This window comes from Desmodus rotundus, chromosome 3 (genome assembly GCF_022682495.2).
Source record: "Desmodus rotundus isolate HL8 chromosome 3, HLdesRot8A.1, whole genome shotgun sequence".
NCBI classification, from domain to species: Eukaryota; Metazoa; Chordata; class Mammalia; order Chiroptera; family Phyllostomidae; genus Desmodus; species Desmodus rotundus.
Genome location: NC_071389.1, coordinates 96,699,001 through 96,715,836, shown reverse-complemented (window position 1 = coordinate 96,715,836; position 16,836 = coordinate 96,699,001). Strand labels below are relative to the sequence as shown.

The 16,836-nt window shown below is 38.9% G+C and overlaps 1 protein-coding gene and 1 pseudogene across 5 annotated transcripts in view; both read left to right on the top strand.

Annotated features, from left to right (window-relative positions):
* Positions 1–16,836, top strand: part of SH3RF3 (SH3 domain containing ring finger 3) — a 399,165-nt gene that overhangs the window by 146,169 nt on the left and 236,160 nt on the right. The gene's annotated exons all lie outside the window — the stretch shown is intronic.
* On the top strand, positions 3,518–4,277 carry LOC112297649 (tropomyosin alpha-3 chain-like; annotated as a pseudogene).

Below are 16,836 nucleotides of genomic sequence, written 5' to 3'. Positions count from 1 at the left end.
AATCATTAAAAGGGACGTAGAAACCATAAACAAGAACCAGTCAGAAATGAAGACTACAATATCTGATATGAGGAATTTACTTGAAGGAATTAACAGTAGGTTAGATGAAGCAGAGGCTTGAATCAGCAAATTACAGGACAAGATAACAGTATCTGCCCAAAGAGAGAATGAAAATTAAAAGACACGAGAAATGAGGAAAGTGTAAAGGACCTTTGAGACAGCATCAACTGCAACATCTGCATCAAAAGGGTGCCAGAAGGAGATGAGTGTGAGCAAGGGATAGAGAACCTGTTTGAAGAAATAATGTCAGGAAACTTCCCTAGCCTGATAAGGGAAAAGGTCACACAAGTCCAGGAAGTACCGAGAGTCTCAATCAAGATGAACCAAAAGAGATGTACACCAAGCCATATCACAATTAAATGGCAACAAGCCAGGACAAGGAGAGAATTTCGAAGGCAGCGAGAGAGTTACATACAAGTGAGTTCCCATAAGGATGTCAGCTGATTTCTCAATAGAAACACTACAGGCCAAAAGAACATGCAACCTAGGTTGTTATACACAGCAAGACTATTGTTTAAAATTGAAAGCCAAGTAAAGATCTTCCCAGATGAACATAAAAAAGACTAAAAGAGTCCATTACCATCAAACCAGCACTGCAAGAAATGTTAAAGGATGTTCATTAAGAAGGAGAAGAAGAAAGAGAGAGAGAGCGAGAGAGAGAGAGGTAGAATATTAAAATGTCAGTGAATAAGTACCTATCTATAATAACCATAAATGTAAATGGAGTAAATGCTCCAATCAAAAAATGTAGACTAGCTGAATGGATAAGAAAACATGACCCATATATATGCTGTCTACAAGAGACTCACATCAGAATGAAATATTTCCACAGGCCGAGAATAAAGGGATGGATGAAAATACTCCATGCAAATGGAAACGAAAAAAAAATTGGAGTAGCAATATGTATATCTGACAAAATAGACTTCGAAACAAAGTCCATAAAAAGAGACAAAGAGGGTCACTACATAATACTAAAAGGACCAATCAACAAGAGAATATAACCCTTGTAAACATATATGCATCCCATACAGGAAAACCTAAATAAATAAATAAAATCTTGGTGGACATTAAGGAAGAGATCAACTGTAATACTGTCATAATAGGGGTTTATAACACCCCACTGTCATAATTGGGTAGATCATCCAGACCACAAATCAACAAGGAAATCATGACATCAAATGACACACTAGATCAAGTGGATTTAATTGATATTTACAGAATACTCTATCCCAAAGCAGCAGAATGTACATTCTTCTCAAGTACACATAAATTATTCTCAAAGATAGACCACATGTTAGGTCACAAAACAAGTTAACAAATTCAAGAAGATTGAAATCATGTCAAGGAATTTCTCAGATCACAATGGCATAAAATTAGATACCAACCTTAATAAAAACAGTCAAAAATACTCAAATATTTGGAGACTAAATAGCATGTTATTAAATAATGAATTGATTATCAATGAGATCAAGAAGGAGATCAATAAATACCTGGAAACAATTGAAACTGAACATACAGCGACCCAAAATCTATGGAACACAGAAAAAGCAGTCCTGAGAGGGAAGGTCATAGCACTACAGGCCTTCCTCAAGAGGCAAGAAAAATCTCAATCAACAATCTAAGCCTACACCTAAAAAGACTAGAAAAACAACAGCCCAGAGCAACTAGAATGAAGGAAATAATCAAAATCAGAGTAGCAATTAATGACATAGAGGCTAAAAAACAATACAGATGATCAATGAAACCAGGAGCTGATTCTTTGAAAAGATAAACAAAATTGATGAGCCTTTAAACAGATTTATGAAAAAAAGAGAGGACCCAAATAAATAAAATCAGAAATGAAACAGGTGAAGTAACAACTGATATGACAGAAATGCAAGCAATTATAAGAAATTACTATGAACAATTATATGACAAGAAATTGGAAAACCTAGGTGGAATGGATAAGTTTCTAGAAACATACAGTCTTCCAAAGGTGAGTCAGGAAGAATTAAAAATCCTGAATAGACCAATAACAACTGACAAAATTGAAGGAGTAATGAAAAAACTCCCAACACACAAAAGTCCTGGATGATATGGCTTCACAGGTGAATTTTACCAGTCATTCAAAGAAGAATTAACACCTATACTTCTTAAACTATTCCAAAAAATTCAAGAGGAAGGAAGACTTCCAAGATCTTTTTTATGAAGATAGTATTAGCCAGTATTATCATAATTCTAAAACCAGATAAAGATACAACAAAGAAAGAAAATTATAGGCCAATATCCCTGACAAACTTAGATGCTAAAATCTTCAACAAAATATTAGCAAACTGGATCCAGCAATACATTTAAAAGATTATGCACCATGATCAAGTGGGATTTATCCCATGGATGCAAGGTTGGTACAATATGTGCAAGTCAATAAATGTGATACATCACATACACAAATTGAAAGACAAAAACCACATAATCATAACAATAGATGCAGAAAACTCATTTGATAAAATCCAGCACCACTTTATCATAAAACCTCTCATCAAAATGGGAATAAAGGTATCATATCTCAACAAAATGAAGGCCATATATAAAAAACGTACAACTATCCCTGGCTGGTGTGACTCAGTGGATTGAGTGCCTGCCTGCAAACCAAATGGTTGCTGGTTTAATTCCCAGTCAGGGCACGTGCCTTATCCCCAGGTTGCAGGCCAGTTCCCCAGTAGGGGGTATGCAAGAGGCAACCACACATTGATGTTTCTCTCCCTCGCTTTTTCCCACCCTTCTCCTCTCTCTAAAAATAAATAAATAAAATCTTTTAAAAAACCCTATAACTAACATCATTTTCAATGGACAAAAACTAAAAGTGTTCCCCTTAAGATCAGGAACAAGACAGTGATGTACACTTTCACCACTTTTATTATAGTTTGGAAGTCCCAGCCACAGTGATCAGACAAGAAGAAGAAATAAAAGACATCCAAATTGTAAAGGAGGAAGTAAAACCATCATTATATGCAGATGACATCATAGTGTACATAGAAAACCCTACAGACTCCACCAAAAATCTACTAGACCTAATAAATGAATTTGGCCAAGTAGCTGGATACAAAATCGACACCCAGAAATTGATGGTATTTTTATACACCAATAATGAACTATCAGAAAGCGAGCTAAGGAGCAGGCAGAAGTAGGGTGAGGAGTGGCTGCAGCACTGAGAGGAAGAGGCAGGAAGCCCAGCATGAACAGGAGCAGGGCAGGCACCGTGGCCGGGATCACCACCATCGAAGTGGTGAAACGCAAGATCCAAATTCTGCAGCAACAGGCAATGATGCAGAGGAGAGGGCCAAGGGCTTCCAGTGGGAAGTGGAGGGAGAAGGGCGGGCCCAGGAACAGGCTGAGGTTGAGGTGGCCTTCTTGAACCGTAGGATCCAGCTGTTTGAAGAAGAGCTGGACTGTGCTCAGGAGTGCCTGGCCTCTGCCCTGCAAAAGCTGTAGGAAGCTGAGAAAGCTGCTGATGAAAGTGAGAGAAGTATGAAGGTTATTGAAAACTGAGCTTTAAAAGATGAGGGAAAGATGGAATTCCAGGAAATCAAGCTCAAAAAAGCTGAGTTCATTGCAGCCCACGCAGGTAGGAAGTATGAAGAGGTGGCCAGTGCCCTGGCTGGTGTTGCTTAGTGGTTTGAGCGCTGCCCTGTGAACCAAAGGGCTGCTGGTTCGATTCCCAGTCAGGGCACCTGCCTCGGTTGCAGGCCAGGTCCCCAGTAGGGTATGCACAAGAGACACAACCACGTGTTGATGTTTCTCTACCTCTCTTTTCCCCTCCCTTCTCCTTTCTCTAAAAATAAAAACCTAAAAAAAAAAAAAAGAGGTGGATCGTAAGTTGGTGATTGTTGAGGGAGATTTGGAATGCACAGAGGAATGAGCTGAGCTGGCAGAGTCCCATTGCTGAGAGATGAATGGACAGATCAGACTGATGGACCAGACCCTGAAGTGCCTGAGTACTGCTGAAGAAAAGTACTCTCAAAACAAAGACAAATATGAGGAAGAGATAAAGTTTCTTACTGATAAACTCAAGGAGGCAGAGATACTGTGCTGAGTTTGCTGAGAGATCGGTAGCCAAGCTGGAAAAGAGAATTGATGACTTGGAAGATAAACTGAAATGAACCAAAGAGGAACACCTCTGTACACAAAGGATGCTGGACCAGACTCTGCTTGACCTGAATGAGATGTAGAGCACTTCATTCCTGCCCTGCTGCTGCTCCTCCTCCTTCTGACCCTGACTCCACCTGAGGCCAGCCTGCCAGAAGCTGACCTTTAAACTGAGGACTGATCTTTAAGTGGAAGGCTGCTTTCTCCTTTTGCTTCTCCCCACTGCTGCCCAATGTCTTTTTTGATGAAGACACTGGCCTGCAGTGTCCATGGCATTGTGGCTGAGACGAGATAAATTCACATGGACTACTGAGTCCTGTGGAGGAAAAGGGACAGTACAGCCACTCTCTCAAGGGGAGAGTGCCCAGACCTTTGCCTTGACAGGCTTTTATTTCTTTTCTGGGCACATTACATTGAGGGTGGTCCTCATTTACTGTGCACAGGTTCAACTTAGGTGGTTACATTTTACAGAAAACAAAGGAGAGGATGTTGCCAATTACATCAGAAAAGAAGGATATTTCCAGATATAAAGGGAAAAGTGGTTGAACTGGTTACACTCATCCTTGGAAGGTTTAGCATAGATTTTAGGAAGTTACTTTAAAGATATGCAGTAAACATTTGTGCCTCAATTCAGGTTGAGGAGTTTTAGCAAAAAGCAAGTCTCAAAGCCACCTAGGTAAAGTGCAGTCCTGATTCCCCACGGGAGAACCTATCTGTGGGTGTGGGTCCTGTGTGCCAGACCTCACTTTCCACTGGCCTTTCTGAGTGGGAGCTGGGCCCACACCACACAGAAGTCTCCTATACTTTTTCATCACACTGTCTCTGCCTCTCCCAGAGATTCTGGTTGGGCTAGAGGTTGAGTACCTTTGGGAACAACATTTAAGGGAATGTGAGCACAATGCAGTGTCTTTAAAAGCATGTAGTGATGTGTACATTTTATAATTACCTTTTTTTGTTGTTGTAGCAACCATTTGTGAAACATTCCAATTAATTCCACAGTTCTCAAGCAGCAGTTTAATCCCTTTCTCACTTTTGGAAGGTAATTTTTCAGTTTAATCCATACTTCCCTGTGCATAGGGGAGGGAAAGATGTATGGGTCTGCCTCATTGAGAGCCAAACAGAGCCCAGAGAAAGACTCCACTATGGGGAGTCATTGCTTCGTGCAGAGTACCAGTCAAGCCAGAAAGGTGATTCCAGGAGGAGTTAGCCAAAGGGGAAAAAAAATGATGGTCAGGTTTCAGCTTTAAGGTATTGTGGGGTAATTTTTTTTTTAAATGAGAAGTGACCAAAGTAAAATGGTGATACCTCTCTGAGACCAAATCCTGGTCCCATCTCTACCCCCTTCTCAGGGTTTCACAAAATGGATCATGTGCCCCTTATGTTGAAGTGATCAATTATTCGCCTCCTTGAAAAAAACAAAATTATGTTTTTGCCACTGATTTAGCCATATGGAATCATCTCATCACCCTTTTCTGGGTCTGAAGCTGCTGTGTCTAAAAGTGCCATCTCATGGTGCTTTGTATCAGTTTGTGCTGGAGAAATCTTGAATATTTTATGTACAAAACTTTTTAAATTTTATATTATTTTGAAACTTTGCTTCTTTGTGATTGGGTCGCTCTGGCCACCCCAACCGGCTGTGAATGCTCTCCACAGTCTGCACTGGCAGTGTGCTGATCTTTAAGTTTCTTTCCTTACCCATTACCCCCTTATTGGTGAGGTCCGTTAGGTTCGCATCCTGCAGCTTACTTGCTTAAAATGTACTCTCCTTTGTTATGGTCTCTTTGGGAGCCAATTCAGTGAAAGAGAAACCAATAGTGCAACTATTTTGATACTGAAAATTGACAGATGTCTTTTTAAAATAAAGAACCAGTCCCTCAAAAAAAAAGAGAGAGAGAAAGGAAGAGAACTAAAAAAAAATCCCATTTGCTATTGCATCAACAACAGCAAAATAGGGTACCTAGGAATAAATTTTAACTATGGAGGTGAAAGATCTGTACTCAGAAAACAATAGGACACTGAAGAAAGAAGTTGAGGAAGATACAAATAAGTGGCAACATATACCATGTTCATGGATTAGAAGAATTAACATTGTGAAAATGTCCACACTACCTAAAGCAATCTATACATTTAACACAATTCCTATTAAAACACCAATGGCATATTTCACAGAACTAGGACAAATATTCCAAACATTTATATGTAGCCAAAAAAGATCCCAAATACCCTCAGCAATCTTGTAAAAGAAGAACAAAAGTGGAGGTATCACAATATTTGATATCAAACTATACTATAAGGCCACTATAATCAAAACAGCCTGGTAGTGGCATAAGAACAGACATATAGATCAAAGGAACAGAACACAGAGCCCATGCCTTTATAGTCAGTTGATATTTGACAAAGATGGCAAGAGCATACAATGGAGCAAAGAGAGTCTCTTCAATAAATGGTCTTGGGAAAACTGGACTGGTACATGCAGAAAAATGAAACTAGACCACCACACATAAGAATAAACTCAAAATGGATAAAAGACTTAAATGTAAGTCATGACACCATGAAAATCCTGGAAGAAAACATGCAGTAAAATCTCACCTATTTCATGAAGCAATATTTTTGCCAATATATCTCCCAGGGCATTAGAAACAAAGGAAAAAAAAAACAAATGGGACTATAGCAAGCTAAAAAGTTTCTGCACAGCTAAAGAAACCATCAGCAAGATGAAAAGAAAATGCAAGATGAAAAGGAAGCCCACTCTATGGGATAACATTTTCTCAAATGAAGCATCTGATAAAGGTTTAACTTCCAAAATACACAAAGAACTAATATAGCTTAACTTCAGGAAGACAAATAATCCAATTAAAAAATGATCTGAATAGACACTTATTCAAAGGACATATGTCCACTGACATGGAAAAATGCTGAACATCACTAATCATCAGAGAGATGCAAATTAAAACCACGATGAGTTATCACCTCACATCTGTCAGAATGGCAACTATCAATAAATCAGCAAAAAACAAGTGTTGGCAAGGATGTGAACAAAAGGAAACTCTCATGCACTGTTGGTGGGAATGCAGACTGGTGAGGCCACTGTGGAAAGCAGAATGGAGTTACTTCAAAAAATTAAAAATGGAACTGCCTTATGACCCATGGATACCACTTCTGCAGATGAATCCCAAAATACCAATACAAAAAAATATATGCACCCCTATGTTCATGGCAGTGCTATTTACAATAGCCAAGATCAGGAAACAGCCTAAGTTCCCATCAGTAGATGAGTGCATTTAAAAACTGTGATACATTTACACAATGGAATACTATGCGGTGGGGGAAAAAAGAAGAAACTCTTACATTACATTTTGAAACAGCATGATGGACCTGGATAATATTACGTGCTAAGTGAAATAAGCCAGTCAGTGGAGGAAAATACTATATGATTTCACTTATATGTGGATTCAAATGAACACAATAAACTAACAAACAAAATATGAAAATGGAAGCATAGATACATGGAGATGAACAGACTGACAGCTACCAGGGAAAAATGGTGAAGGCATTAACCAGAGAACATTTATGCATAACCCATGGGCACAGACAATGTTATGGGGATTGACTGAAGGAGGGGAAAGGGTTCAGCTGGGTGGTGGTGGTGAAGGGGGAAAAGAGCAGGAACAACTATAATAGCATAATCAATCAAAGTAACCTAAAAAAAATTGTAATAGTACTCATGAAAGACAGTCACATGGACACACAGATGCCAACATGCACAAACGTGTCTCTGGAACTCTTTGTGTTCTTTGCATGCTTTGAGGTGTGCGGTAATAGAACTCTAATTTTATGTCCTCACATTCATTTTGAATTAGACTGTCTTCATCAAAATGCCGTTCCTTTACTGCTTTTGCAGTTAATTTAGTAAATTGGCATAGTAAAAGGAGCATGCAAATTGCCTCTTCCTCACTTCAGAACATCCTTCATTGCCAAAGCCAGCATGGATTAAAAGCATTTGAAGTGAAAATTAGTTGAGCCAGGGTAGACAGTTAAAGAATTTTGATTTTCTCCTTATAGTATTTTACAAATTATACTGTGCTTTGTTTCCATTTAACAAAGGAAGGTAAATGGTGGTAGTGTTTTTATTAAGATAGAAATTTTCATTTTTCAATGACTGGATGGATTATAGGAAATGAGACTAATTGCTAGGGGATTAAATTTTGCCAAAGCCAATTTAGGAGTCTTGTCTACATAAAACCCTCTTTGTGGCAAAATCGATATAGTAAGTATGAATAAACATGTAGCTGATGTCAACCCTAGTTCCTTGCCAACTCAAGGAAAGACAGACTTCTAGAGAGGAGAGGATCTCCTTCCAACTACCATTGTGAATGTTGAAAGTTGACATCCAAGACTGGCCATGAAAATCCCCAAGTTCTGATCAACTTGTAAAGGAATACCACTGCTTGCCTAAAGTCCTTTTGTGGTTAGGACTTCAGGACTTCTGTAAAGCAGAGATGGGACAATTTTCTGGCAGGTCTGAGCTCTAAAGATTATCAGTCCTGATGATTCAGTACCAAAGCAAATACCACATTTCAAGGAATAGATGGCTTAAAATAATCACCTTGACAATTGGAAGACACAGCAAGGAAAGAGAAAAGAGAGAGTAGATAAGGGGCAAAGGACAGAGAAGAAAAAGAGATGGAGAATGGGAAAGGGAGAAAAAGACAACAGAGGAACACAATACTTGGCATGGCTTTTAACAGCCTGAAATCCCCAAGTAGTCTCCCCCCCTTCTCTTTTTTTATTAGAACTTTGTATGATTTGCATTTCCTCTTCAGGTCCTAAATTCAGACTCTCCTCTGTAAACTCACAGAGTCCGAGGGCAGCCAGGCCAGGAAGAGGAAAAGCTAAACCTGTGAAGTGGGTCCCACGGGCATCCTTGACAGTTGAAAGATGTGGCAGCAGCGCAGGATAATGAACTAAGAAGTGTAAGTTTTCCTTGCCTTTCCTTGCCTCACCTTGAGGTGAGCTGAAGTCAGTCAATAAAATTGTCAGTCTTAAGGAAGCTTTGATTTTTAAATTAGGCTGTAAATAATTCCACAAATGGGGCCTGTGCTGTATAATAGTGTGTGCTGATTTTTTTAGAGCTACTCAGTAAATTGGCTGAATGACTAAATCTGCAGAAGTTGCCAGTCAAATGTGAAAGAATGGTTCAATGCAGGGAAAAAAACCTTTTTAAAAGGATGCATTAACTGAGCATAAAGAGTGTTCATGTGAGTGATTTCCAATTCATTAAGTTCATCCTTTTGTTTTTCAGCAATGAGAATTCAAATGAGACCCCTTCTCCAACTTCTACAACTTCTGGTGTCTGTATCTCACCATGTTGGGATATGGGCAGACAGCTTTATTGCTGTCAATTAAAGTTCCATGCACAATCTTATAATGTCAAGATGAGGCCAAGGTGTGGCTTTTCCATGGCTAGATTGGAATTGAATGAGAATAGGCAGGCATCATTTTTTAAAAAGCTACATATGGCATGTGAGCACAGCTGTTGAGCTGTGATACAGAGGGATTTCCTTGTACTGTAGTAGTGTCCTTATCACCCTGCTCCTGAGGTTGTTGCATTAAAACATTATAGCAGACATAGGGAGAAATTGCAGATGTTTTGCTGCTTTGGCTTTTGCTAGCTGTGATTGGGCTCCCAGCATGTATTCCAGGGGACAGTGCAAAGGAAGGAAAGGGAAAATACATACTTGTGAAGTGAGAAGTGCCAGGGGGCCATTAGGACCTCTGATTCATCAGGTTTTGGTCTGGAAGCTGTCAGGTGTTCCACAAGGGCTGGCACAGGGTTAAGTACCTGTAAAGCAGGACTCACTGAGAAAGATGCAAGGAGGAGGCCTGGAGACTCTAGCTATGGGCTCTACATTTTCTTCATGAATGGGGACATTTGTGAATAATCACAAATGCGCACACAGAAACACAAATATACGTGCCATCTCAAAGAATGCTCAGTGATATTTAAAATAATAAATAACCCAACTGCATTCTATGCTAGTCATTTGGAACTCCCACCCCACCCAGTTCTCTCTCCAGGAAGAATATTATATGTGGTAGTGGGTGGGAGGCACATACAATTTAGGTCCCAGCACGTCTGACTCTGCTTCTGCACAAGGCTGGCAGCTCCTGGACCCCATGGGTTCCACAGAGGTCTGGCTCTGTGTCCTCCAGCAGCACCCAGAGAAAATGAAGAAAAGGACAGTGTTCACACTGCCACTCTCCTCCATATCGCTATAGAGTTCAAAGGGATGGTGAGCATGAAGACATTGTTTTAAGCTGAAAGCCTGTTTCATAGGTACTATTAACTGTTGTTAGTTGAGGTCCTCAAATATCTCAGAGTGCTAATCTTTTACTTTTTTAAATTTTATATTTGGTTTTTAGTCTAGTCACAGAGTTGTGCAGGCATCACCATCTAAGTTCCAGAACATTGTTGTCATTCCAAAAAGAAACCCCATACCCAGTAACAGCCACTCCCTATTCTTCTGGCTCCAGCCCCTGTTCTCAACACTTCATGTAAACAGAATCAGATAATGTGTGACAATTTTTGTGTGATTTCTTTTATTTAGCAGAATATTTTCAAAGTTCACTTTTATAGTCACATGTATCAATGCTCACTCTTTTTATGCCTGATTAGCAATGCGTTGCATGGGTGGACCACATTTGTTCATCCATTCATCTGGTGATGGACACTTGAGTTGTTCTCACTTTTTGACGATTGTGAAGAGTCCTGCCATGAATATTCATGTACAAGCTATGTGTGGACATATGTTTTCATCCAGCTAGGAGTGGAATTGCTGGATCCATTTTACATTCCCACGAGCAAAGTATAAGGGTTCTCAGTTTGTGCACATTTTTGCAACATTTACTATTTTCTGTCTTTGTGGTTATAGCCATCCTTGTGGGTGTGAAGTTGTTTTCATTAATCTTTTAGATATAAAATAATAATGAAAGTTACAGTCAGTACTTACCTTAGAAGGAAAACCATGTTAATGACCTGTCAACTAATATTTATAAAGTACTAATAAGTCCTAAAAGGTAGTATTTTAAGAAGGCAAAGTTGATCCTTTATTCTGGAATTCCCTGCTCAGAACCTGTTGATGAAAATGACAATCACTATAAAAGCACAGTGGGTGATACTGAGGAGAGGACACACAGATGGGAGCAGAGCCTGCTGAGAGATCTGCTTCTGAGTCCGAGGGTCAGCAGTGTTCTTCCCTCCACAGTGTTTGAATCTCTACCATATTTATGCATGTTGGCACATCATCTCCTTGAAGCAACAGTTGAGATGTTCTTTCCCCAAACCCTCTCCTTTTTTCCTTTTCTGAATAGTAATGACTGATTAAAAAAATGCCATCACAGTTTTGGGAAGGAGAAGTCTGTTCTGGAACAGGCCTTTGGCTTGTGTTAAGAAATGTTTGTGTGGAGGGGGGTGGAGGGGTTGTGTTTTGTTTTTCCTGGAGGCTGGAAGGGAGGATGTGATGACTCTTACCAGTCCCTAGAGGTCAGTGTGTGGGTTCTTGGTCACATTTCTCTGCCATGCTCAGAAACAACACACTAGTCTTTAATTTCTCTAAAGATTGGTGCCTGACTACACCCGTTCACCTGGCATTATGGAGTCAGGGTGGACTGATTTACACAGAGCAAGCCAAGAAATCATAGTATCTCAGGCTTGAAGTAGCTCAGAGGGGCCACTTACTCTATTTACTGTCTTGGTTTTGTCTCACTCCCAACCCCAAGAACTCAGCCCGTATGTCTACGTGCAGCCCAGACAGTCATAGAACTTACCACCTGCAGCGCAGCCCATTCATTCTCAACTGTGACTGCTAGGAGGTTCTTTTCTAGTCTGGATCTAGACTGGATTTCAAGTCTGCTGCCCAGTACCTGGGCTCCGGCCTATGCACATGTTTGTCCCAACATTTTACATGATGGTACTTTAACTAAAGTATTAAGAAAAAAAAACCCCAGCTATTTCCCATCTCCACTACCCTGGTTTGCAGGCCAGCCACCACTGAGCGTTTTGCAGACTGCCACACTGAGCAGTGTGTAGAGTCTGCGGTTCCCACTGTTTCTTCATTCCTGCTGTATCACAATGACTCTGTCTCAAACATGGACTTCCCAGGCTTTCATTCCAAATCACTCTGGGAAGAAAGCTAAGAGAGGGTTAATAAAGGTGTATGGTATTTAGATTAGAAATGAATAGTCTTTACATTTTAGTTTTAGCAATATTTTTATTGTGAAATGTATAATTAAAGCCTATTAAACATATGTATATGCACAGTTTAAAGAATGATAATATTTTGTTTGCTTTTTTCTTTTGTTGATTATGTTCCAGTTAAAGGTGAGATCATATGGTATATGTCCCTCACCGCCTGGCTTATTTCACTTAGCATAATGCTCTCCAGTTGAGGGGGGGAACAGTCTAGCAGTGGCCAGGGGAGAGTGGGGCGGGGACAGTGGGAAGAGGGGATTGCAGGAACTATTATAAAGGACACATGGACAAAATCGGGAGGGGGATGGTGGGGGTGGGGGAGGGAGGTGGGTTCAGCTGGGGTGGGGGGAGGGAAGGGGAGAAAAGGCATACGACTGTAATTGAGTAACAATAAAAAATAAATTAAAAAAATAAAAAATAAAAAAATTGGTAAGATCTCATTCATTTTTATGGCCACTTGTTCTCCAAGGAGGGCATAAAAATGGTCAATAGATATATGCAAAGATGTTCAACATCACTGATCAGAGAAATGCAAATGAAAACTACAATTAAGAATCATTCACAGCTGTCAGAAAAGCTATAAAAAAAGAAAAGAATGATAATATAACAAAAACTTCAGGATCTAGAGGCCCTTCAGCTGGCTTTACCTGTTGTTTTAATGGCTCCTTTGCTTTTCTTTAGAGTATAAAATCATTTAAAGACACGTATGTACCATATTTTTCGGACTATAAGATGCACCCCACCCCCCAAATTTGGGAGGGAAATGGGGGTGCATCTTATAGTCTGAATGTAGCTTACCTGGCTCGCTGGTGGGGGGGAGGAGGGTGTGGAGTGGGTTTTTTTCCCTAATTTCTTCCTCTAAAAGCTAGGTACATCTCATGGTCCAGTGTGTCTTATAGTCCAAAAAATAAGGTATGTGTCTCTAAATACTAGTTCATTTAGTTTTATTTAGCTTTGCCTAGTGTTGATTACTATATACTTAGAATCAATATGTGTTCTTCTGTGACCTGCTTCTTCCACTCAGCAAAGAATCAGCCATGTTGACACATTCATTTTTTTCTACTGGAGAGTGTACCGTGATTTGTATCCTCTGCAGTTGGTGGGCATTTCAGTTACCTCTGCTTGTTGATGCACATGTAGAAGTGCATTTTTACTGTAGTCTAGAGAACACTAGGCTGTATTTTTGGGAATTGAATAGCTAGTGGCTGATACTTTGTTCTACATCTTGGTCAACATTTGCTATTGTTGGCTTTTTAATTTTTGTCAACTTTGTGAGTATGAAATGTTATCTCCTTATGGCTTAATTATTAAATCCTTGATTACCAATGCTGTGTTGAGTATCTCTTCATGGATTTATGGACCACTTGTGTTTGTCTTTTTTATAGTGCCTGTTGGAATTACTTGACTGTTTATTTATATTTTAACATTTTATTTATTGATTTTGAGAGAGAGAGAGAGAAAGGGAAAGAAGGGGGTAGAGAGAGAGTGGGAAACAATGATTTGTTGTTCCACTTACTGATGGATTCATCAGTTGCTTCTTGTATCTGCCCTGACTGGAGATCTACCACAACCTTGGCATATCAGGTCGATGTTCTAACCAACTGAACCACCTGGTCAGAGTTACTTGTCTTTACCTTGACAATAAGCAGTATTTATCAAGTATTTACCCTATTGCCACTGTTCTAAGTAGTTTTGGATATATCAGGTTTTAATCCTTTCCAATAAAGTAGGTTTTTTTCTGGTGATGGTTACCTCATAGAAGAGGAACCGGAGAGGCAGACAAAGTATCTTGATGAAGTAATTAAAAAATTCTGTTGAGATTTACATTGGAAATGCATTTGAACTATACATCCATTTGAGAGAAAATCACAGCTTTTCTGAATCCTTCCATCTATTTTGATCATCTTTATATCTTTTAATAAAGTTTTATAATATTCTCCATAAAGAGAATGCACATTTATTATTAAATTTACCTCTAGTACCATTTATGAAGGCAACAAAAATATTTTAAAATATATTTGTGTTTTGTAATATTTTAAAAATATTATATACTCTAACTGCTCATGATTGTATAGAAAGACAGTTGACTTTGTATATTGGTATCCAATAACCTTGACAAGTTCTTATTAATTCTCAAAATTTCCAGGTGGTATTTTGGGGTTTTCACATAGATAATCATATCTGCAAATGGCTGTAGTTTGTTTATTCCTGTTATTTCTCTTTTGTCTGATGGCATTCCAGTGCAGTGCTGAAGAAGAGTGATAGAAAAAGTATCCTTGCCTTGTTCCTGATCTTAAAGATCATATGTTTGAGATTTCCTCATTAAGGCTGATGTTTGTTGTGGGGTTTTATTGATATTCTTTTATTAGATTGTGAAAATTGTCTTCTGTTTCAGTTTACTAAGAGATTAATTTTAAGTTAAAAGTCAATTTTGAATTTTATCAAATGAATTTCCTTTAACTTTTGAGATCATAGGATTTTTCTCTTTCGGTCTTCAGTGTGACAAATGAGTAATTTTCCTAATGTTAAACCACCTTATATTCTTGGAATACCCAAATTAGACATGATGTGTTACTATTTTTTATACTTGATGAAGTCAGCTGACAAATCTTGTGTTTAAGAGATTGGTCCTCAGTTCAGCTGGCATATTGCCCATTCTTGCTTCCACTAAGGGTGTAGCCTGTTCAAAGTCAAACTTTCTTAAGCAGCTTTTAGTAAACTCCCATTGTAAATGATCCCAAGGCTTCGCAGCCTGCCCTATCATCAAAGGCATAATAGCTCAACAGAAACCTTACAATAAAACTGGCAGTGGTTTCACTTAGCATAATGTCCTCCAGGTCCATCCATGCTATCACAGAGTGTGAAATTTCCTTCTTTTTCATGGCTGAGTAGTATTCCATTGTGTAAATGTACATAGCTGTTTTATCCACTCATCTATTGATGGACACTTGGCTGCTTCCCAATCTTGGCTATTGTAAATAACACCGCAATGAATATAGGAGTGCCTATATTCTTTTGAATTAGTGTTTTGGGTTTCTTTGAATAAATTCTCAGAAGTGGAAATTCTGGGTCATAAGGTAGCTCCATTTTTAATTTTTAAAGGTAACTCCATACTATTCCGCACAGTGGCTGCACCAGTTTGCATTCCCACCAACAGTGCACAAGGGTTTCCTCTTCTCCACATCCTTGCCAACAGTTGTTGTTTGCTGGTTTATTGATGATAGTCATTCTGACATGTGTGAGATGATTTCTTTGTGGTTTTAATTTGGATTTATATGATGATTAGTGACGTGGAGCATCTTTTCATATGTCTTTTGGCCATCTGCATGACCTCTTTGGAAAAGTGTCTGTTCAGGTACTTTGCCAGTTTTTTAATTGGTTTGTATTTTGGTGTTGAGTTTTAAAAGTTCTTTATAAATTTTTTATATTAACCCCTTATCAGACGTGTATTGGCTAGTATATTCTCCTGGGTATATTCAGTTCAGTGGGTTGTCTTTTCATTTTGTTGATGGGTTCCTTTGCTGTGCAAAATCTTTTATTTTGACACAGTCCCACTTGTTTACTTTTTCTTTTGTTTCCTTTGCCTGAGAAGATTTATTTATTCTTACATGCTTAAATTGTAGTTACCTTCAAAGTACTCTTCATTTAATGCAATACAGCTGTTGAGATATTATTTCCACTGCTCAAAACAGTTTTTGGGCTTGATTTTGATGCCTTTTAGTGCTGCTTCTGTTTTTTTGTTTCACCTCTTCCACATTGGCAAAATGTTTCCCTTTGATGACTTTTTCCATCTGGGGAAACCAAAAAAAGAACAGGTCATTTGGGGTGAGATTGGGTGTATAGGGAGGGTAGGGCATGGGGGATCATACTATTTTTGATCAAAAACTGCTGAACACTCAGAACAGTTTGGGCAGGTGTGCTCATACATCACCCATCATGAAATGGGACAACACATTGAAAGAGTCTTCAAAAAAAATTCACTGAAGCCAAATGCAGCCTCTCACAACAACACCAGCTGGTATACTAATACAGATGGGTTCCTAGAACATTCACCTAGCAGAGGAAGACTTTAGCAGAAGGAGCTTGTTCTTCAGAAGATAATTCTAGGGTTATTTTGTTTGTGTCCCCCCTCATACCAGAAAAAATGTTGCTATGAGAAATGTCCAAGATTTTACTGCCTGTGTTTTCACCTAGGATTTTTATGGTTTTTATTCTTAACATTTAAGTCTTTAATCCACTTTGAGTTCATTCTTGTGTGTGGCATAAGAAGGTGGTCTAGTTTTATTTTTTGCAAGTATCTGCCCAATTTTTTCCCACTTATTGAAAAAACTATCTTTAGCCTATTGTGTGTTTTTGCCTCTTTTGTCAAATATTGACTATAAAGGCATGGGTTTATTTCT